A 25,884-nucleotide genomic window follows, 5' to 3' on the forward strand; every position below is an offset into this window, starting at 1 on the left:
ATATACCCTGTAGCTCTCGGAATCACGACCTTCTGTGAACACATGGCGAACAAAGTAGTGCTCAGGCAGACAGCTGGACCAGGGGAGATCACTGCAGATGTTCAGTCGTAGGTCGTATTCAATGTATACTGTGTATTCTCAAATAGTTTACTCAACTCTTCCCCCCCCCCCCGATTAAATCTTGAGTGCTCAGCCCTCTCGAAGATTAAATCCCTGAGTGCACCACTGATACAAGGGCTATCATGGTTTCAACTATGGATGTGAACGGAGAAAGCATGAAAGCCAATATAGAAAATTATATTAAGCAGTGCAATATGGGATTTGTGGTACAAGAATATATATGGATCTAATGTCTGTGGTGCAAAGTTTGGACTTCAGGCAAATGATGTAAAAGCAGCTAAAAAGGGCTGGGGCACATGATTATAAGACATTGAGGTGGTTTGCCTTAGCATGGGGAAATCTCGAGGGTGCTTAAATAGGAAGCTGTGTCTGATTGCACCTACAGAATTCAGAGAATGGATAACACTTTGAATGAATTGACAGATGCATAAAAAGAGGGTATTGTGGATTAGGTATGAGAAGAGAATGAGATGTCTATAAAAAGCAATCTGGGCAAGTCAAATCAGATAAGACCTTAGTCAAGCAGACCAAAGCGAATCCAAAAGAGTTTTATCACAATGTAGGGAATAAAAGGGAGAATGAACATGAGAAATAATCTTATTAAATACAAACAAGAAAGTTCTGAGTTAAGTGATCAGTGTAATAAAGTATGTATACAGAAAATCTATTAGCTCTGGATGCTGGGAGGAGGAACAAGCAAAAGAACGGGTAGGTTGTATTCCTAAGAAAAATACAATAAATTTTTGGTAGGGGAAAAAAGGACAAATACCATTACTCAATATAGTGATGTCATATCAATGTCCAAACTAGAGAAATAAGGTTTTGGATAGGCAGGGATAGAAGTGACATCCAGGAAGTCACACTTCAAGGAATGTCAAAACAGCAATGGCCCTGACAGGGTTGTTCACTTGAGTCTCAACACATGCATGATTCCTAATGAGTGGAAGAGTAAAGATAACTCCACATAAAGCGCTAAGGGATGTGAGCTATGAATTAGACATTTGTATCTGGTGGTGTAATCAGAACAAAAAATCGCCTTGCTTGGTCAAAACAGCATTGTCACTGGACAATTGACCATTGCAGACAATATGGTGCGGCGAATTCAGATCCTATTTGTATTCTACTGATAGCCAATTCAGGGTCGTACAGAAGACCTGCCATGTTTTGGGATTGCATTTCACGTGCTGAAGTATGTCCAGTCCCATGGATTTCTGGCACTTAAAGAAGTATTGCCATTTGTCAACTTTTTAGAACAAGGGCACAAAGTGTATCCTGAGTTGCAAGATAACTCGTGTCCATCGAGCTAAAATTGTGCTGGATTGGTCTGCAGAACATGAGAAATTGGACAGCCAACTCACCCAATCTGAATGTTATTGCAAAAAGTTGGGACATGTTAGGACTAAAGAAGAAACATCAAACATCCTGCAAATTTGGCAGAATTAAGGGATCTTTTAAGCAAGGAGTGGAATTAACTTGATATATGCATGTTACGATGAATCATATTGACAGCATGCAAAAAAAACCAAGATGTAATTAAAGCAGGTGATGATAGATATAATTCCATATTAAGGAGTTTGCATTCCATATTTTTTTTTGTTGCAGCGTGTTTAGTGCATGCAAATAGCTGGCATTAATGGTTGATGGGATCCTTTGACAGTTAAATGTAGAAACCCAACCAGAGTAAAGATGTTTTTCTAAGATTATAGTGTTAAATTACAGATATCTTTGTTTATGTATTACAAACTATCTTCAGTGTAGAAGGAACAATTCCAGATTTTTTTTCCTTTAGGGTTACAGGTAACATAAAAGTAAATTAATAGGCTTGTATGTCGCTGAACTTTTTTTGCAAGCTCACACTCACGAAACAGGAATCCCATGGGATTCATATCTTCTCATAATTTGAAGAGAACTGTCGCTAATAATTTTCATTTTTTAAACAGTCATTTAGAGCAAAGGCTTTCTTGGTAAAAAATATCTTGCTGAGAGGACGTTTGTGATGAACAGATCATGTAGGTTGTTGAAGGCAGTGATTATCCTTCCTAAAAGTACCATACTTTTAGGAAGGATAATCTTAGAATTAAATATAACGACCAAAAAGTAGGTTCCCGATATACTGCCTGATCAAAAATATCCAGACACTCCATAGTAGTAAGTAAATAGGGCGATATACATCACAATCATGGCTTATACAGGTATAAAAGGAGGCGGTCTTGGTATCTTCATACATAAACATTAACAATAAAATAGGCTGTAGTGAAGAGCTCAGTGCGTTCATTGTGGCACAATCATAGGATGCCACTTTTGCAGCAACTTAGTTCAGAAAATGTCTGCTCTGTTACAGCTTCTCCAATCAACTCTAAGTGATATTGTGAAGTGGAAACGTCTAGGAGCAACAACAAAGGTGATGGAGAATCTTAAAACTGCTGCCTGTAATGACATTCTACACAATTCTGTGCTTCCAACTTTAAAAAAGGACCTTCACACTTCAGTGATGGCCGTTTCCTGTATCAACACTACAATGCTCCTGTCCACAAAGAGAGAGGTCTGTGAAGGAAAGGCTTGATGAGATGGGTGTTGAAGAATTTAACTGGCCCATCTCAACCCTATCGGACACTTGTGGGATGAATTGGAAATCCGATTGCGAGCTGGGACGAATCTCGAGAATCAGTGACGATCTCACTAATGCTCTACTCGAATAATAGAACGGAATTAGTGTAGCAACGTACCAAACTTTCATAAACATAATATCGTTAATACGACTGGACAGATACTACATTTTCAAACAAACTGTTCCTCCAGTTAGAAACATCTCACATATTCCTTTCTACATCTCAAATCACTGCTTCATAAAGTTGCAACTTTTATCTTTGGACGCATCCAAATCAGAGAGTGCCTACTGGATCTTGAACAATACCCTTCTGAAAGATTCAGATTATATAATAAAAGCTCAGGCTTTAATAACTAACCTCACTTACTCGAAAGGGAACACAGAATCAATGAAAACATGGTGGCCCCACCTAAAATCACGAATAAAATCCTTCACGCAGATCCACAGTCACCAGAAGAAATATTAGCATCCGACAACTCGAAGAAAAGCTCCAGTATTTACCAGAAGAAAGCCCTGAATATAATTCCAACCTCCAAGCCATGCAAAGACACAAGTATGAGCAAAGGGTGTCCTACTTAGATCGCGGCATACACAAATAAATTTTTCAGATGCACCCAGAAAATATTTTTTCTCTTTGGAAAAAAAAATACCAGGAAACAAACTGCATCTCCGCTATTAGATTTCAAGATGGCAGCATCACAGAAGATCCAAGTAAAATCACTTCTGAAATCCTACAATTCTACAAGAATGCATACAACTCTACGGGAACATCCCTTCACGCCATTCACGAAATATTGAAAGAAACAAGAATCTATGAAACAGATCGGAATCACTTAGAAAACCCAATCACTCTAGATGAACTGAAAACTGCATGCACATCCTTGCCAACGAATAAATCTCCCGCCATTGATGGTTCACAAAAGAGTTTTTCCAAGTCTTCTAGAATCAACTCGGACCACCTCTCCTTAAAACACTGCAAGACGCTTACCTCATTGAGCTCCCAGAATCCGTCACAACCTCAGTAACACTGTTGATACCAAAGAAGGGAGACCACACAGACATCCGAAACTGGCGTCCAATCTCACTAATCAATATACAGATTGCAAATCATTTTCAAAGTTATTGCAAACCAACTAAAGCCAACACTGCCTGAAGTTATTGGCCGACATCAAACTTATTCTGTTCCTGGAAGATCAATACATGATAACCTCCATTTCATAAGAGATCTCATCCACATCGCAAACAGTTAAAATGAAAACCTAGCACTCGTCAGCCTTGATCAGGTGAAGTCTTTCAACAGTGTAGAGCACGAGTAGCTTTATGAAGTCCTAAAGGCATTCAACTATGGCCCTCTCATCATTGAAACAGTGCAATTGCTATACAGAGATGAACAATTTAGTGGGATCTTCCATATAAATCGAGGTGTGCCAAACCAGATTCCGATATACAGTGGAGGCTATGGCATAACATCTTGCCAACTCCTACTAAGCCCTACAAATTTCAGCTAAGAGAATCGGATCAGTGTCTATTCTGCAAAGTTTCAAGCACCTTGGAACACACATATCTAACCTGTCCTGCAAACAAAGCGATGTTCACCTACGCCCTGAATACAGCCTCTATCACCTGTAACTACACACACAACCAAGAAGACTACTGGAATTTAGTCCATATCCATACAGAAGAGAAGACAAACAGAATATGCAATTTCCTCTTCATCTGCGCCAAGGCCGTCATTTACAGTTTCTACCTTAAGCACACAAGAAATAACCAGCACCTACCCATCACTGAATCGGAACAAACCCCTCATGTGTAGCCTACGTCGGAAACTACAAAGCAGGCTTTCACTGGAATTTGATTACTACAAAGAAACAGGAACTGTCGTAAAATTCATAGAGGAATGGAATGCAACCGGTACCATGTTCTGGATTGCCGACGACGAAGTGATACTGATCTGTAATATTGACTCTTACTGAAAAGACAAATCCCGTCAACCATTAATGTATCTTTCCCCCTCTTTTCTATTGTATATCTAAAAAGAAAATCCTTTTTTTCTCTTAATATACATTCTTATAATATGTATATAGTCCTTTTTTAGTTGTCTATCTTCCAATGTATATTTTTTATAAGTTTAATAATATATATATATATATATATAAACTAAATTCTACGATTTAGCCATTCATATGTTGCAAGAAGACGTAGTTCTTCCGGTTCAAATAACGAAGACATTATCTGCATAACGGATTCACAGCAAAGGCGTGTAGGATTTAGGAAAGATGTTGTTTCTTCTTCATGTTCTAGATAAAAGTTGACTAACGTCGGAGACAACGGCTTCATCGCCGTTTCTTCAATTTGTTCATGTAGTTTTCCATTGCAAGCGATTTTTTAATTCTAATACTAGTAAGTAGTTTTGATTTGTTGTGTTTGGATTTTCCATTTATTCTTTACCACTGAAGATAGTTGGGATATCTAAACTGATTGAGATGACCTTAATTCAACATATTTTACTAAAAACATCTTTATTTAGTTATGTATTTTCTTTATTTCGTCACTTCTAATACTCAGGAGTGATGAAATCTAAATATAAATTTAGAAAATATATCTTTCCTATCTTCTTGCACCTCATTGTTTATTAGCACACCTCCTACAAGGTCTGGTCATTACTTTTAAAAGACCAATAAAAAATTGGGATATTTAAGTCTACCGTGGTGCATTTTGGTATTATTTATTTCTGAAAAAAATAAATTATACTAAATTTAATTTAGTATAATTAAATATTATACTATTTATAAAAATCAAGTGGATATCAGAGCCAGCATTATTTCAAAGCCGAATGTAGAAACTATGAAAGTTTCCTAAAATTAATTTATTATTACGTGACACCTCAAGGGAGTCCAGAGACTCGTCGAGGGAGGACACCTACTCTACATCTCTCTGTCTCGAACCAGCAGCCTTTTGACTGGAGAGCGGATACACTAACCGCTCAGCCAACCAGGCTGAGCAATTGAAGTTGAATTTGAGGATTGAAGTTGACCAGAGAACTTACGGGATTACGCCCACCGGCATTTACGAGTCGCTCTAAGCACTCTGGTCAACTTATTTTTACGAAACTTTCATAGTTTCTAAATTCGGCTTTCAAATAATGCTGAATCTGCTTTCCATTTGATTTTTATAATTTTTGCATCGCCAAACTGAAGCCTTTTGGCTCTTTATTTTAGTAAATACTTTTACGCACCGACCGAGAGTTCGCTTACGAAAAATACATCTCTCCGGCGTTTCAAGTTCCTTAGTATTGACCCATCAAGTTCAGCAGAATGACAGAGCTGACAAGAACCCGATGCCTCTGGTTTTGATCGAAATCCATCAGGCCTACAAAAACATATATGACTTGACATCGATCTGTGGACTTAAGATCAGTCTTGAACCTCTTAGGAAAAGGGCTTCAACAGGACAGTGCCACAGATGCCAGAAATTTGGCCATGCTCAGAAACTGTGCCGAGCAGAGTTCAGATGCCTTAAGTGCGGGGTAAGCCAACAGCTGCACGAAGTCGAAAACCACCCCAGCTAAATGTGCCAACTGTGGTGGCCCTCACCTAGCCAATTATAAGGGATGTACTCAACACCCGAAGAACAGATGCCAGAAATTTGGCCATGCTCAGAAACTGTGCCGAGCAGAGTTCAGATGCCTTAAGTGCGGGGTAAGCCAACAGCTGCACGAAGTCGAAAACCACCCCAGCTAAATGTGCCAACTGTGGTGGCCCTCACCTAGCCAATTATAAGGGATGTACTCAACACCCGAAGAACAGACAGTCATAGACAGCCAGTTTTCCTCCTCTAGTGCACGAATACCAGAAACTACTGCACCACAGCCAGAGGCTCAGCGGCCACAATTTCTTGAAGAGGCCTTCAAGAAAAGAGAATACCAACGGCGGACAAGCAGTTATGCAGATGTGGCCCATTCAAACAAGCCAACACCAGAACAGAATCAGCCAGTAGCACCTACAAACCTGACCGCTGTTATTACTGCCTCTCTAGCAACATGCTACAAGACTTCAGCATGTCAAACCCTTCACAAACTTCCATGAAAAGATTCCTACGTGAAACACAAGCCATCCTCACAGAACTAATTCCAGCCCCTCTACAGATCGTTGCATGGAATGCAAATTGCCTCAGAAACAAAATTTTAGTGCTCCAAGACTTTACTCAGAGATATCAGGCAGATGTTGTTCTAAAAAGTGAGACACATCTAAGACTCTCGCACAGCCATAAAATAAGGGGATATTTCCTATACTGAACCGACAGACTAAACTATAGAGGCGGCGGCACTGCCATCATTAAAAATTATATCAAACGCCATTCTGTAAATAACTCTCCAACCACTAACCTTGAGGTCACAGGTGTGGAAGTATTCACTAGCTTAGCTGGCAGAATAAAAATCTGCTCAGCCTATAACCCACCATTAAAAACTACTGCATTCTGATCTAAATGACATCCTAGGCGTTAGAGAGGCCATCATTATTGCCGGAGATTTAAACTCCAAGCACCCTGCCTGGAATTGTAGAACCATCAACAAGAATGACTGCATCCTTTCCAACTACATTTAATCAAACTATGCTGTTGTGGCAGGCTCCACCGAACCAACTCATCTCAGTACGTTTGGCACTGCTGACATCCTCGATATAGCTATCCTGCAAAATATTAAACTTCAGTAAAGCCTAAAATCATTGAACGAGTTGTCATCTGCTCATAACCCAATTCTGCTACAGCTAGGAAAACAAGAACACCTGTCTCCTCCCTCTGACTCATTCATATCGTAGGAAAAACTGTCAAAAGTACTCCAGGATTACATTGGTCCTGTCCCTCATATAAGTTCAAAAGATGTTGAAACCGCAGTCACAAGCCTCGCCCAACAAATTAACTCCACTATAATGGCTGCTCCTACAAATCTGTCCCCAAGCGTGGTTGTGTGTCAGAAGACATGATCAGAGCCTAATCAGAGCAAAAAGCAAAGCAAGAAAGAGATTTCGCAACATCCGCGCACCACAAGATAAAAAAGTTCTCAACAGACTAAATGGTGAATTGAGAGATGGGCTCAAAGCCCACAGAGACCAACTCTGGAAGGAAAAGTTAGCCTCTATTTCATGTACTGATCATATCTGGGGACTACTGAGAAATATCAGAAACAAAGATAGATTACACCCCCCCCCCTCTACTATCTGATCTTGGCCTTGTTCACACAGACATAGAAAAGGCAGAAGCCATAGCAAAAAATCAAACCTTCATATGAAAACTTAGACTTCAATCACTTGTGGAAAATTTACAAACAGGTCAGACGCTCATTAAAACTCCCTGATACCGGTGCTGACCATATTGCACCCACATCACCTGCTGAAATATATGATATCAAAAAAAATGTAAAGAACAAAAAAGCTCCTTGTCCAGATGGCATCACAAATAAAGTGATCAAGCTTGCCCCGGAAAGTTGTAGTGAACCTGACCATAATAATAAACGCAATCTTACGGTTTCGCTATTTTCCTCCCATTTGGAAACTGGCTGATGTAATCCCAATATATAAGCCAGGCAAGGACCCACACCTGCCTCAAAATTATCCCATCAGTCTCATCTCCAACTTGGGTAAAATTGCAGAGAAAGTCATTCGCTCATGAATTCAAGCTTCAGTAAATGAACTAAACATTCTTCCAAAAGAACAATTTGGTTTTCGGCAATACCATAGTGTTACTCAACAAATCCTCAGAATAGTTGAATATATCACCACCAGCTAGAACTGACATCAATACACTGGAGCTGTTTTTCTTGATTTATCCAAAGCATTTGATAAAATATGGCGCTTTAGATTGCTACACAAACTTATCTCAGCAGGTATCTCATTGAAAATGGTATACCTAGTTAGATCATATCTACAGAATAGAAGCAAGCAAGTCATGATAAATGGTTCTACCCCTCATCCTAGTGCCATATCTTGGCCGGAGTTCTGCAGGGATCCTTACTGGCTCCATTACCGTCAGACATTCCATACAACCCAATGTCGTCCATCATGGCTCTATATGCAGATGATACAGCATTATTAGCCAGATCTCTTCGGTCACATCTTGTTATTAAAAAGCTTCAAGAAAACCTTGTAAAGTTAGAGAAACCGTTTCGGTTCCAAATGGAGATTACAAGTAAATCCTCAAAGGAGCTGAGCCATTCTCTTCACGATAAGATTGATATCTCCTGCAGGAGACGTCTTATTATTCAATACTAAAATTCCCTGGCAGACAGAAACAAAATATCTTGGTGTAGTGTCGACAAAAAATTAACTTTTAACCAGCATATCAAGACTACATGTGCAAAGGCATCTAAAGCCATCACCCAGATCTACCCCTAATTAACAGGAACAGCAAGCTAAACATTAGAATCAAATTGCTCTTATACCAGCTGACGATTTGTCCCATAATCACTTATGCCTCTCCAGCCTGGAGCCATACCACCAATACTAATATTCTCAAACTGCAACATGTACAAAACAAGTGCTTACGAATGATTCTAAATGCTCCATGGTTCGTCAGAGACAATCAACTTCATCGAGATGCAAATATTCCTTATATCTTCTCTTTCCTACAATCTTTAGCAACAAAATTTTTCCTAAAAACATCCATACACCCACATGATCTGGTTCAGCAAGCTGTATCCTACGATGCAACGGATCTATTCAAACATAAAAGACCAAAAGCTATTTTAATTTCCTGTAGTGATACATAATCTCCAAGCCCATTCAGGGCGAGCAAACTGCTCATAAAATTTTTCCCTCACTGTATCCCTAACAGATAGTGGGGAATATGAAAAGCATCTTGCTTCATCCCTAAACCCATTAATGTCAATTGTCAAAGTCAATTCCCTAGTATTGAAAGGGTTTTTGCTCTCTTAAGGTTTCTCTTGAGTCTGGCTCCCAGTGTGGTGGGGGCTTAAGATTTGGGGGGAGGGGGTTGCCTTGAGAGAGCAATTTGAGTCTCTGGGGAGTGTTTTCTGGCATGGCCCGTGTGGGGATTTGTCAGTGGATGCTTTTCCATGGAATATGAACAATTCTGCTCAGTTGTAGGGTGAGCCCATCAGTGAGTGGAACCAACGCTGAGTTGGCCGATCTTTCGGTCACTCGTAGGGAGTGGTTCGGGGGATCGACTCGTAAATGCAGGCGGGCGTATTTCCGTAAGCTCTCTGGCAAACTTATTTTTACGAAACTTTCATAGTTTCTACATTCGGCTTTGAAATAACACTGGATCTAATATCCACTTGATTTTCATAATTTTTGCATCACCAAAACCTTTTGGCTCTTTATTTTAGTAAATTATACTAAAATAAAGTATAATTTATTTTACTTTATTTTAGTTTAATTGTGGTAGAATTTTGTAGAAAATTCTACAAAGTGGTATCTTGGCGACAGCTGGACAATGTGTTAGATCATCGCTGACAGTGAATACTTCATGACCTTTTCCAGTTTAATTTGTAGATTTAGAGAAGGGAAGCCAGTTTTATTTATATACATTGAAATCTATCTTCAAGAAAAATTATCTCATTGGCTAGGTAATTATTAAATTGCAGAAAAATCAACCTTCAGGGATAATAATCAGAGGTCAGATGGTTATCAGAATTATAAGAGCAATAAAGACGGCAAATGCATACAAAAAAGTGCAAAAGGAAATTTTGAACCGAAGTATATAATAAAGATAGAATTTTAAGTTTAGAAATATCTGATATGGAATTGTCACATCTCACAAATACACATGTACCATCCTTATTACGGAAGGAATCATGTAGGGTCTAATTTGGATAGCTAAAGTCAACCTTAACTTGTTGAGGTTGCCCATTGGGAATCTATGAGAAAAAGATTAGGTTTAGATGAATGTAAGGGGTAGACGAGATAGTGTTGTGTCCCAATTTATGATTATTATCCTATCTAGTGAAATTATGCTTATCTATGTTCAACTATTATCTATGCACGAGATATCACCCAAAATTACAAATATTTAAGTTATTTCTTCCCTTAGTGTCCCTAATATTTATATTATACTGCGCCTTTTGGGACATTTAGTTTGAGATATTAAATACAAAAACAAGGAGCAATTACTAAAATATGTCTGAATGTGAAACAATATTGCAGTCGTGACACTTTATCTCGTTTTTTAACACATTAATTTCCCGCGTTATTAGGTTCGTACGTTTTTCAAGTGGTGCATTGGGCAGCAATTTCAGACAACTGTTTTATCAATGAACAAAGGTTTATTAAATTTATTAGTATGGTACAATTCAATTTCTAATATAATTCAATTCAATACTAAGAAAATATTTACAAAATAACATTAGCTTATCACAAGTAATTTGGCTATGATCCTATATGGGTATTGCGATCATGCCTCCATGACAAATTCAACACATCCAATCATATGTATAATCCCAGATCTAATTAACACATTAGTTAATCCTACATTAGTCTGAATAAATTGTATATGAGCGATAGTCTATTTTTTTTTTTTTTTTTTTGCTAGCCTCTAAATTAATCCACTTTCCAAATTTTTAAGAATTTATTTAATATTTTAATCTCTAGCCTCTCACATACAATTTATTATGATTAATCCTTTCTGTCTTACTTAGCTAATTTAATCTTTTATATCACAACTGTAATATATTCCTTTTTTTTTTTTTTTTAGTTAGTTCAACAAACACCCTTTATATATATATACAGGGTGTTCGGGATAAATTTGACATATTTATAATTAATTATATTTTTCCGTAAGTTACATGTATTAACACACACTTCTCTTCATTTAAAAGTTTGGACCCTTCTTCATTCACATACAAGATGTCAGAAAGGATGGATAGCTGGAACCCACCTGAATCATGGAAGAGAATAACTTGTATCATGATGATTCGTGCCCGCCATCAAAATAAGGATATTACGACTGCTGCCCAATGCTCCCTGAATACAGTAAAAACAATCAGGCATGAACTAGAGACTTGCAATGGTGACTACGAGGATGTAGCAAGAAGAAAGATCCCTAGCAGACGATCTGATTGCGTTCGTACAGCAGAATTCCTCGCAAATCTGCAGGAACAGGTGTTGAAGAACCCTGGCATTGGAATTCGGGCTTTGTTCGTGGAGTTGCTAACTGTAGTCAAGCCCTGGATAACAAGGGTAGCCAATGGTAGGCCGTATGTATGGCAGCAGGATTCGGCCCCTTGCCACACCTCTGGGAAAAGTCAAAAATGGTTGTCTGAAAATTTCTACGACTTCACCAGTCCAAATGTTTGGCCTCCAAACTCCCCAGACCTTAACCCCATGGATTATTTTGTATGGGGCGCAGTTGAAAAAGACACCAATCGCACTTCCAGTAATACAAAAGCCCAGTTAATGGATAAAATTAAAACAGTTTTTGCGGCCCTTCCCAGGGAGACTGTAGCATCAGCTTGTTCGCGGTTCCGAAGCAGAATTGAAGCTGTGATCGATGCTAATGGTGGTTATTTTGAGTAAATCTTGTTGATAGTATTGTAATTAACTCTGCCTGTAATGTTTTTTTGTCAATTCATTAAATTTAATAGATACAAAGAAGATTTTCTTTTTCCTTACGAAACTGTCAAATTTATCCCGAACACCCTGTATATATATATATTACTTGGATGCAACGATATTTTTCTTTCTTTTAAATAATTCATCTATTAGCTTTTATACAGGGGTTTTATTTTATTTTCTCTTCATGTTACACCATGATAACTGGGAATTCTACATTCTTAAGGTATCAGGGTGTAACAATAGTTTGTGTTAAGGCGACAGATTTTAGTGAAATGGAATGTAATTTTTTTTTCATGAATTTTTGTGATCTTATTGTTATTTTGTTATTTTCTCTGCTCAAAATTTTACATTTCACTCATTTTAAAGAACTAGAATACCAAAAATCGGAAAATTAAAAAAAAAAAAAAAAACATCATGGGGAAGAACAAGCGGATTTGCATTTTACGCAATTGAAATTAGAATTAAAAAAATCACGCATACAAATATGCATTCATTTTTTTTGTTGTTGCTTGCAGCTTGCTAATAATAATAATAATTAGCATTAATATAATAAAGTGCGTATAAGCCGAACTAAAATTCTGTAAACAGCACACAAATGCTAAAAAACACAACTCGGAGATATTAATATGATTGTTGACTTTCTAACCCGAGAAGAATTCAACGACTTTTCCTAGTGTATGCCATATTCCACGTCTTCGCGCATTCAATGGTTATACCACTGACGCATTCGTCAATCTCTGTTTCATAATAAAGCAAACGCTATTCAACAGGTCCAATATAGAGAAAGCGAAAGAGTTTCACATATTGCATGTAGTAGTAGTCACCTGAGCAGGAATTAGTGTCTGGCGACAGAGTCATTTACCCGAATCATATGTTTAGTGAGTAATATATCAAGAGTGTTGATGAGTACATATATTTTGGCTTAAATACAGGAACAAAAGAGAGAAAAGTTTAAAAACACCAACGCGTTCCGGTATGAACCCAGAACAACATCCATATTATATAACAGTTTCCAAATAGAGAAACGCGACTTTGTATCCTGGGAACAAAGTAACAATTTAAGTTACATTGTAGCTGATAAGTGCCTCAGCAATACGTTGAAATTTACAAGTTAAGAGCACCACGATATGAGAAATTTCATCATATAAACAAGTCCATTAATCACACTAAATACTTGTATTCTTTTAAATTACAAACTGGCTTATATTATAATTACAGTTATTATTAGGATATTCTAAAATGCGAATTATTTCGCAATTTATACGACTAATTATTTATTATTATTATTTTATTTAAATAAATAAAATACTTATTAAAGTATTCATTTGTAAAAATTTAATTAACGGAATTAAAGGCAAGAACAACGGAAATAGTTCTGTCATGATATGGGTAAACAAAAATGCTCCTAAACTTGGGAAGGCAGTAACCCTTTCTACTCTTTTCCTTGTCTGTGGCGCTAACAATATAATAACTTTAATGGAAAATTATTTTAATATTAAATAAATAAATACACCTTCTAACCGCTTTGTATTTAATTGCAGAAATTAAATTCCCAAAGGCAGTAGATGGCTCTCTTTTTATTCCTACCGTCTGTAAATCAGCTTCCATCTTTCATCGACATTTTAGCACCATAATTAGACGACAAATGACATAAGAATTTCAGACAACTGCCGCCATCTGGTGTTTCTGACCCTAACCAATATTATTGTGTAAATATTATGTGTTGTACGGTAGATTTTTCTGTATTGTAGGGTTAAAACCTCCCGTTTCTTCCAGGAGAGCATTCCTATTTATCCGATATAAAGATCAACTAACTGGGAAATCGTTTGCAAGAGGGCCTAGAAAAAGTTCTTCTGGTCGGGAAATGGAATCGAACTGTAAATCTTTCTTCTGCGAGTCTAGCGACATGGAAGCTACCACAGGCTCAATAGTAATTTATAATAATTTATAATAGTAATTATAATAATATTAAAGTATTATACTACATAACCTTAAATAATGCATTTTATTTAATATGTATAAGCAACCCTTTCTAAAGCCTCTCCATTAAGCTTGTGCTAATGCTACCTTCTTACCAAAATTCCATACGCTTAAAATTTTGTCCAAAAGGCATTTTTACACGTTAATTTTTTTTTCATTCTTACTTTTCTTTCCATTCTTTCAATCTTTTAAGATCTTCCTGTAAACGACTGAGTCATATGAGCAATTCATATTCCACGTCCAACAAGAACAAGAAATATTCTACTCTTAATACTTGAACCTGAATTATTAATGAATATAATATAATAAACAACAAAGGATCCATCATTGAACCCTGGGGTAATCACTACCTTTGCTCCTGACCGCCTAATGGGTGCTAAACACTACTTCCTATCATCCCTGTCAATCGGTTTCTTAGCCATCAATACTTATTTGGCGCATTTTAAATTTTTATTTTATACGATTGTTCACATTCAGTAATATGAATTTCTTTTCTGTTTAGTAATAGGACAAAAACAACTCCTTTGTTCACAGCGACAGAACGGAAACTATAACACGCTAAAATTTTTAATGATCGTAACCATAATTCTTATAAGCATTTTGCGAAACGCTATTTTTTTTTTATTTACCTTTTCTTCTGTATCCTCTTGGTTTTCTTACATTAATTATAGCCGTAATCACGATCCTCTCGTTTTTTTTTTTTTTTAAATTAAAAGAAGCGGTGGCATTGTTTGTGCAAAGCAGTTTATTTTTATTTATTTATTTTTTTGAACAATAAAATTATATCAAGCAGATCTCACGTTAAAAAAATGCATCGAGTAGGAATAAATGAAAAGCCTTAGTCAGAAGCAATATTTTAAAAAACATTCAAGGATGCATGAGCCATAATTTTTCTTAGCTAATAGAAAAACATCCTGTCTATCAACAAAGTTAATAAGCAAATGTAAGTAGTCCTGAAAAGATGATTCACTTTCACTGAAGGCCAGGTGCATTCAAACTACAGCTTATTTGGCATTAAGTCCTATTCCATTTTTCTTTTACCTGATGTTATAACTCTAGGCTTTATTTATTACCAGAGCCCCACCTTTCACTGTATCAGCCATGCTAGTAACCTACCCATAGCTTTCAGGAAACGTGAAGTGACTGATTCACTTTGGAGATATTCCAAATTGCATGACGCGTTTGTTTGCCGAGATTCACCAACCTGCACTTTTCGATGACATCACGCACATGAAGTCTAGAGCTGCCAGAAGCGTCTCTTGTCTAGTTTTACTAGTGTTCGTGTTCCCGAAATGTTATGAGAACGACCTTGAGCTTATTTTCGTATAGCCTCCACCGTGAAGTACTGATAACTATATGGAATTATCGTTAAACGAAAACGAACGCATCCACCAGTTTTGATGTTGTGAGAGGCATGCAACAGACAAAAGCTGCCTGCTTGTTTGTTTCCCAATATTCTATATAAATCAAACACAGTATTCTCGATTCGTTTTAGTACAAATGCATTAATCTAAATTTATCATTTCCCACTTGACTATCTACAAACAGAATATCTTTCGAGAAATGAACATTCCCACAGAACCGAAATGGCAGCCATTTTTTAAATAAACGTTTGCCAAGATACGAAATCTGCCAACAGTTACAGCATGTAATTACTAACGAACTCTATTTCCCTCACTTCCGGAACCTGTAGAGATTGACACGAAGCCAAGTTGCTATTTAAGGTGAGCCCAAAAATAATATTTACTCGTTCTCTTTAAGGTTGAGGATGTTAACAAGTTGTTTGATCTGGATTTTGCTCCAAGCAAGAAACAATAAGAAAACTATGCTAAGAATAGAGTGAAAAAATAGTTAGGAAACTATTTCTAATTACTGTACATACACTAAAAGACATCTGTAATTTTTTTCCCTTTGACATTTGCATTTATTCTTCTTTAAACTCTTACAAATGTAGCTCAAGGTTTTTTTTTTTTTTAAAACGCTATTCCAAAAAATAAATTAAGATTATTTATTTAGATATTTATTTTATTTTAATATATATTAAATAGGCAGTTAAGAATTTATATTTTACTTGAATACGTTAATTCAAAATATACTCACAATAAACAAGCAAAAAAATTAGCCTGGTTAAAAGATCGGAATAATATTCCCCGGTTATTGTTTTACCATTTTCAAGATAATTAATCAGCAAAATGCCTTTAGCATCCCAAAACACCGATGCCATGACCTTTCCTGCTGATGGAACCGACTTTGTCTTCTTTGGCGCTGAAAGATACTCAATTTCAACCGGCTTCTGTCCACTGTTTTGACTGCTGCTTGGATTCTGGTGTGTAATGCTGAATCCAAGTCTCATCCATAGTAATAAATCTATGCACAAAATCAGTTTTATTCTTGTTAAAACGCTACGAGCACTGTTCAGAGATTTTCGTGCGAGTGCGTTTTGATCTACTGTGAGCAAGCGCGGCATCCATCTTGCGCAAAGCTTTTTCATTTGCAATTCTTCATGCAAAATATATCCTACATGTTCTTTTGAAATGCTTATAGTCTCAGCAATTTCACGCACTTTGACTCGCTGGTCATCCAATACCATATTGTGCACTTGATCAATGATTTCTGGTGTTGTTACACTTTTTTTGGACGTCACGTGGATCATCTTCAAGGCAGGTACGGTCGAGTTTAAACTCGGCAGACCATTTCTTAATTGTCGAATACGAAGGAGAAGAGTGCCCATAAACTTTTATGAACTTCGAATGAATTTCTTTTGGCGTTAAACCTTCTTTTACAAAGAATTTTATAACCAAAAGATACTAAATTTTATCCATTTCAACACTTTTCTTCTGACAGCTGTATTAAAACATGCTTGATAGAATAGCTTGAAATTTTACATTGAAAAAAATTACACTGCGTCCAAATTTCTAAGATATGATCAAACTAACTGATTATTAATTAAAAAAAAACAATAATGCTAATTAACTTTTAAATATTGAATGGAATTTTGCAAATAATTCCTCATATGTTATTCTTTTCCTAAACAGATATAATTCGGTTACTGAATATTATCACTTATGATTATTTTTATGCATTATATTTATTTCGATTTCACATACTCGTAACTAACTCGAGATCATCTGTAATTCAAAAATGATTTATGGAATTCTAGAAATGCAGAGGAAAATCCCCCCCCCCCACTTTAAATATAGACGTATGACCGAGAATGACAGATGTTATGTTATTGATGAAACAGTAGAGAATATTTTTATTTATATTTAGTACGTATAAAAATACCGTATAAGCCCATTTCAAGTTATGAACATATGGTATTCTTTTGTAGTATTATGTGCAACATAATTATAGTGAATTTAAAAAAATCCTGTGCTGCTTTTTTTTTTTTTTTTTTATTCCGTGAAAGGATTATGAAGAAATATTTTTTTAAAAAAAAAATCTGACTTGTGGAAATCGGAATGTGCCCACTGATACCACGCTTTGCATAAATAAAGAGAAACTCAGAACAGATAATTTACTTGGAGTGGAAAATTGTGGAATAGAATTCTTAAACAAACGGAAATAGAAACCGAATATAATAGCACAGAAAGGGATACTTTTGAACACGTAACCTGTTTGAAAATTTAATGTACCGGACAACAATATCCAAAAATTAAAAATCATTACTGAATCTTCAGATACAGTAATGACCGTAATCCAGGTCTCAACCAACAAGCTCTCAAGCAACACCAAAAGGTCTCAAAATGGTATTGAAGATGATGACTTTATACAAGTAGATACTGCAATAAACGAAGCAAGTATGCTCAATTAGTGGTTAAAGGAGGACTTCCAATCATCAGTAGGCAAATTTGAAGAGGCACTGATTGAACAATGTAGCTTCGGATCTCGAAAATCCAGGAGGTTAGTTCGGTTTGCACTAAAAAAATCTCTGACAGTCAAAAATTCTTACTTCGAGACAAAAATTTAAAGAGCATGGAGATGGTGTTCTCCCAATAGCTCCACAGCTAATTGGAGAACACCAAAGCTATTTTGGAAAATCTCTGAAGTAGATTGCATACTAGTTCAAAGTTCAAAAACTGTCCAGAAGACAGAGATAATAAATAATTTTAACTTTAATAAAATCACAGATTAGGTAGAAGCAGCAATCAACTTTGTTGAATGTTGCTTCTGATTTAAGAAAAAATATGATCCCAAAATAATTCAGAATAACGGAAATGCATACAAAACTAATCTCACCATAGAACTATCTATAGAATATGTTTGCGGAAACGGACACGTGAAATGGAAATAGCGAATAAGGCATCAGATAAACCAACCACTAATAAGTATTTAAGGAAAAAGAGACGATTCACACCAAAAATACCGAAGAACTATTGTTCAAGAGTAGGAATAGCTCGCTAGGAAATAAGATCGAATATTCCAATATGCTGAACCCAGTAAGCATGTAAACAGAGAGAGAGAGAGAGAGAGATTAGAAAGGACATGTGGGACTCTAACCCTGCATTAATAAAGGATGCCTTAAAATAATACTAGTTTAAAAATGACAAAATATGGGATAGTAACTGGCAAGAGATGGATTAAACAACTAAAATAAAACGAAAAGGTAGAACCCACAAACAATAGAGAAAGAATATTAAAAATAGCCAGTAATTTCTCCAAGAAACTGTATTCTAATCAAACCTCCTTGTGCCACCAGAAGCATGTTATTGGATAATGCAGAAGCTGTTTTAAAAACAACAGCACATACATTGAGAATGCGATATATAAAATGGAAAACAGAAAACCTCCTTGCAAAGACGAAATAAATCTTAAATTATAATTTGCATTTGCAGAAGTTTACTTGCTCTTCTAAAACTATCCTTGGAAAAGACAAATATATACTGTATATATATATATATAAAATCAAATAACAAGATATTTTTTGGGAATTTTTTGTATATATATATATATCGCCTGCACGTAGTGCAAGTCTGAGGCAACTCGTGGTAAAGGTGGAGTAAGATCCGATCACTTTCCTCAGTATTTTCCTCTAATGCAAAGCACATCCCCTTGCGGAGATGTATGATGCTATGCATTAAAGGCAAGGGCTACTCCCCAGACCGGTTTCGACCTTTATTGAGGTCTCGTCAGTGGGAGCCAGACCTAAAAATGCCAAGGTTAAAGTGATGCAGAGCTTATTTTACCTAAACAAGTTGCCACAAGGTGCTTTGACCTTATTAAATAAAAATCTCAGGATGAGAGTAAGATGTAGAAAGTTTTTTACCTTTTGATATTCATTTTGATAAACAACATTTTTGATATTGTTTACAAAGCAAAAGTGGACTTGGTTGACCAGTTAGCCAGGATGACAGAGGATAGATGGACAGTCCTTACAATTTGAATTCCCCATGAACAAGATATTCAGAGGAAGGCAAAGGATGAAGTGGAGAGATGAAAGCAGAAAAAATTGGGATCAGTCCTCTGTCGAGCAGTGAAATGCAACAGGCTAACAACAACAATAACATATATAATAATAATAAAAGTTAACAAAAGAAAAATGATCCTAGGACAACAACTGTAGTACAATATTTCAATCGGTTGTGTTATAACTAAAGTCTAACGTAATGCCTCTATGTAAATACATCGAAGAGTTACATCGGAAATACAATATGCAAGCATATTATGATTGCGTGACATCTCCAAGGAGTCCAAGAACTCATCACGGGAGGGCACGCCACTCTGCTCCGCTGTACGCATCTCTCCGTCTCCGACATATTACTTAATTCTCCGCAAACACACGACGACACTACTACCATCAACGCCATCTACCGTCCATCATCACCACCACCACCAACAGCATTTTTTGTCTGTAAATAGCGTGTGTTCTCATGGCCGATATGCCTGTACGCGGGATGAAAAACCCGAGTTTCCGGTAGAAAATAAAACCGTGCTACTTCCGTACTTAAAGCTAACTAACCTTCAATTGAAAAAGCCCATATAAAGATTGCTCTCGTCAAGACGAGAATCGAACCTAGGTCTTTTCCAATCGAAGGGGCGCAATGCGTCGTTGTTCTGCTAATTACGCTATAGAGGTGTGTCGAGTGCCCAACAGCTTCTCCTCGGAGATTTGGCGAATTAATGCCTTTGGCATATTAAGTCACATTCATATTATTTCCTTAGATAAATTATAAATTATCATACGGCATTTACATCACATACAATCCTTCTTAAAATATAGTCGGTTTATAAAGTTGTAAACCTATAGCGCATCAGTACAATTGGTCCGAAAAACCTACTCTAGAGCCAAACATGGATCTTTTTCAAGCCAATTCAGGCTTGAAATTTGGAGAATAAGATCTCACACCAGGCGATGATATTCATCTTCCGCCTAAAATTATTTTTACATTTGTGGCAATATTTGCAATAAAAAAGAAATCTGAAGTGTGTGTGCGTGTGTGTGTGTTTTCGTTTGTATGAATACCAAGCGTCATTACCTTTAAATCAACATCTATTTTTCTCTTCTAAGAATTTTCCTTTTCTAATAACTTTAAATATTTGCTTCCTTTTTTCTTTAATGTCATTATATCTTATCTTTTTTGTCGCTTAGATAGCACAGTATTCTTTTAGTTCCTTCAGTATGCTTTCATATTCAGATCAGTCAAGAATGGCTGAAAACAGCACATAATGTTCTCATTATCAATTTTGACGATGGTTGATACAGTAATGCTTGTTGTGATTGGTCTCCACAAACAGTATATGATATTATGCATCACTTAGGTAGACTAATACATAATAAGATTTGGTATACTTCACGGTTTATGGTAATATCAGTTTTCGAAAAAAGGGATAAGTGATACAGTAAACAACCTGTCCTGACGCAAACAATATTTCATTACAGTCGTCACACAGAATCACTCATGCACATAATAGCAATGAGGCAATAATGAGAATCGAGGTTTATTGACACGTAGCGAGAGTGAAATTGGAGATACCCGCTATGCCCAGGCGAATTTTGAGAAATGCACGTTTCAACTAGCCGGAAGAATTTTTATTTTATAACTTGAACTAGTTTGACAACCTTCTCAGGGTATAATGATTGCAATACATCCGTGAATTTTTTTTTAGACTCCACTAACAAGCCCATACCGACAACGACAACGTATTTGAACAGACTGATTCTGAAGGCTACTTTAGCTGCACTCTTCACATTTTATGTAGCAGAATGGATGAGTCTTAGTGGCGCCAATGAAATGAAGTGGAACTATCTGGTACTAAGTGTCACGCTTTAATTTGTATCTAAAGGTTCGTCAATGCCAAAGCGATGACAGATTACAATTGTCTTAAAACTTCGGATAACAATGATTTACATTTTCCGATACCAACAACTTTATTTTGGTGATAAGTAAGGAATTTTACTTGCATTACACTGGATTAAAATTGAAGAATAAGATATGTGCAAAGGCTAAGGATTTTTTTTTTTTTTTTGTCTTTTTTGACAGGGTAGAACGAGTTAATACTATGAGGCTAACGTATTATATCAATGAACTGTGTATGTTCACTACTGACATATTTGCTTTTGTAAGAGACGTAAGAACCTGTCTGATGAATTTATTTATTTATTTATTTATTTATTTATTTTGACTGCTTCAGTTGGTCTAAATAGCAGATAGTTTTCAGTCGAGTTTCGCAGTATGCAATGCCCGCTAGCTTTTCTGTATCATATAGCACAGTGCTTTAGTCGGATGAATTTGCCGAGCCATTTCAGTTTTAGTTATATCCCAAGTTTCCTTTGTGTGTGTAAGGGGGGGGGGGACGATCCTTTTATTCATTAACATTATTTTTTTATTTTTTATTTTAATTTAATTACGATTACGTACTAGGAATGGCAAGAATCTTACGATTAATATTTTCGAAATCAACGTGAATTTATTAATAACTCGTTTGCAAATATTAAGAAACAACAGCTTTTTAATTACATACACGTCTTTCTTTTTTATTAATAATAGCCATAATAAAGCAAACAAACGGAGAAATGATCAGAGACAATAATAAAAATGTGCATTTCGTAATAGCATTCTTTGATAGTGACATAAGTCATTATCACAACCTGCAAGGAAATTAGCATAGATGATTGCAGACCATCATGAAAAAAGGTGCGTTTCGAAATAACATTCTTGTATAACGACATCATTCATTATCACAGTTGAAGCTAGACCTGTTTGTGGCATTGTATATACTGTAGACAAATTCCATCAAGTCAGGGAAGAATCATTATCACTTGGAATTGGTTTGCTAATAAGAAGTGGTCCAATTATAGCGGGAAAAAAATTCTTTGCAGAACTAGCAGCATATACAACAAACACAAAACATCAAGTACAATGGCAGAGCATACAAAAATGGCCTACATTGACTATATTTTTTTTTTTGTCAGAGTATTCAAATATCATCGGAAATGTTAAAAACCCACATCGATGTACCAAGAAAACAAAATATGATCGAGTATTTAGGCTTATGTGCTAGTTTATTTTTAGGTTTAGTGAAATGAAAACAGCACAATTAAATAATTAACAATGGTTTAACTTTTTCAATATTTCATCTCTTCACAGAGACGTTTGGTATAGAACACAAAAATCATAAAAACTGTAATAACACACGCAAAAACACATAGACAATAAATGGAAGATGTTGGTATAGAAGTCTAAGTTGGTATAGAGAGTCCTAAGAGGGGCGCCCTACATGGGGTCTGGTAGCTGACGTTGGGTGGGAGGGCTAATAATGATTGCTCTTGACTAAATCTTAATCTTAAAAAACCAAAACAACCATTTGGTTTGAATCTTCTGCGGTGAAGCATAGTAGTTTTCCTTTCTTTTATTTTACTATAATCTGTATATGATATATAGCGGGATGATAGTTCAGCTGTGATGGGAAGCTTGGCTGGAAGAGATGTTGGAACTGTTAACATGGGTGTTTTCATGAAACCATATTGTTCGGAAGGGGAGAGAAGTTTGTGTATGTATGTATCTATCTAACTGTACAGGTAAGTAGCTTGTTTGTAAACTGAGAAAGAAAGAAAGAATGCCGTTGGGTAGATAAGTAATTAGAATGACGTCCTAGAAAAGAGACTGTTGTTATTCTCTTTTTCATTAGTGGTGAACTAGATTTTGGAGTGCTAGCTTTTGAGGTGGAGAAAAGAGTCTAATATGTTTGAGCCGTGTGACCAAATAGAGAACATATCATAAAGTATCATTTAGCCAAATAGAAATTTGAGGACAGTAGTATCAAGACCACGTTTTTCGAAATGTGCTACATATAGAAACTGGTTAGGGGAGGAGAGCCCACGGCTGTATCCGCCATCTGTTTATATATGTGGTCTTCCCAAGTAAAGTAACCAGTATAGATAGCAAAGTTGAAGAGATCAGTTTAGGTATCAGAAAGAGGATATTTGAGAATAAAAGAAATGTCAAAACTAACCATGATATCAGTCCTATTTAAAATTAATTTTGGGGAAGGTTTGAACCTCCAACCTCCAAGATTTGAAATAGGTGGAATTTTTAATATAAGATGAAATATGGATAGCAAGGGGGGGGGTCTGATTTAGCTGTATGGCTATAATTGTTAAAGGAGGGGAGGCCATAGCATTTACTATAGGACAGAGTTTATTGGATTTATGAAGTTTAGGTAAACGTATATCTTGGCATAATACAAGAAAATGGAAAATGTGACATGGAAATAAAAGAAAGAATTAATGAAGGAAAATATGCATTTTATAGCAAGAAAAATTTGTTTATTAATAAAATGAATAAAAATTTAAAGAAAAGGCTTATTAAGTGTTATATTTGGAGTATAACTTTATAAGGGTCGGAAATTGGACCATTGGGAAGAAAGAAGCTAACATATTGGAGGCATTTGAAATATGGTTATGGAGAAGAATGGAGAAAATAAAGTGAACTGAAAAAATAACCAATGAAGAAGTATTACGAAGAGTTGAAGAAGAAAGAAAGGGATTTACTAAAGACCATAAGACAGAGAAAGCATAATTGGATAGGACATGTATCAAGAGGAGACAACCTATTGAAAAGAATGATAGAAAGGAAAATTGAAGGAAAGCGACCAAAAGGAAGGAGACGACTAATGATGCTTGATGATGTAATGGGAACAAGAGGATAGAAAGAAATGAAGGAGGAAGCAAGAGACAGAGGAAATTGGAGGAAGAGAATTTGCTGAGATACCGTTGGACCTGTCATGAGACAGAACACTAATGATGATGATGATATCGGCGAAAAGAACTAAAATGCTTGCATTTTTAAAGCTAATTTAGGTGTCAGGATATTTCAAGCATCCTTTTTAATATTTTCTTCTGGGAATTAGTGGGGATTATAACCTAGAGGTATGTAGTAGTGAGCAACATTCATTTTCTGATCATCACTTGGACCATTGTGCGCAGGTCTGGTCTTCTGGTTTTCGTTGTGATTCAGATATATTGGAGAGAGTACAGAGAAGAGTGTTAAAAATTATATCAGGATTTTGGAATACTGATTATGAAGACAGATTGAGAATTTGTGGACTGCAGACACTAGCAAACAGGAGAAAGAGGGGTAATATTATTGAGACTTACAGGCTTCTGAAAGGGTTATACAGGATTTCAGTAGATGGAATTTTTCATTTTATGAGAGGGGGGGGAGGACATTCATTCTCAACTTTTTCTTGAAAGTTGAGAATGAATGTTCTGAAGAAGGGGGTCAGGGCTACATTTCTCTCCCATACAGTGGTGCGTAATTGGAATGGATTTCTATTGGATGTCATGTGTGCAAGTTGTGTGAATATAATAATATTCGCGGCACTGAGTACCACAGTAGCACTGTTATTATCAGCTCTGGTAAATATTAGATTTTTGTCTTTGCGTCATTTATAATCTTTATGCTGTTTCTCATTCCATTAAACCTAAAGTATGAGCCTATGGGGCTGGTCATCTTTCATTCAAAACCTGATGCACGCATTTCGACAATCTTCTCACGTCGCTGGCCATCATAATAACATGAATCGCGTTGGGGCTCACCATTGTTAGTCTTTTTTAAAATATTTTCTGTTAGTTTTTTGTTAATTTGCTTGTTTAACTCACTCAATGTATTTTTATTTATTTATTTTATTTTACTCTCCTGATGTAGTGTACTATAATGTATGCGAAACCAGTAGAGGTTTAAACTCAATAAAATAATTGTTAATCAGCTTCAATGTGGAATTTATGCCGGAATTTATTTCCTGTATGGGATATGAATTAATTAATTAATCAAAAGTCATCCAGGAGTCCGTTTTATTTGAAAGATAGTCCTCCGCATGTTCGCAACAGTGTCAGTTCTTGTGTCAGTAAATACGATGGCTGCACAAACAATGCATTTGCTGATTTCTGAAAGAGGTCATGTTGATGTAAACATCTTTCCTTTTCTTTCGAAACAAACGGGCATTAGCCAAGTTCCACGTAATACTATAGTGGGAACATCGACCAAAATAACTTAGGAACACAAAGAAAGATATTTTTTACTGTTGAGGCTGAAAAAATGAGCGTACGCTTTTGCTTAATCCTTAATTTCGACGTCAGCAGCAGTTACAAGTTCAAAAAAACTTTCAATG

The sequence above is a fragment of the Typopeltis vanoorti genome, chromosome 11 (genome assembly GCF_054136105.1).
Source record: "Typopeltis vanoorti isolate ZY-2024b chromosome 11, IOZ_Tvanoo_1.0, whole genome shotgun sequence".
NCBI lineage: Eukaryota > Metazoa > Arthropoda > Arachnida > Uropygi > Thelyphonidae > Typopeltis > Typopeltis vanoorti.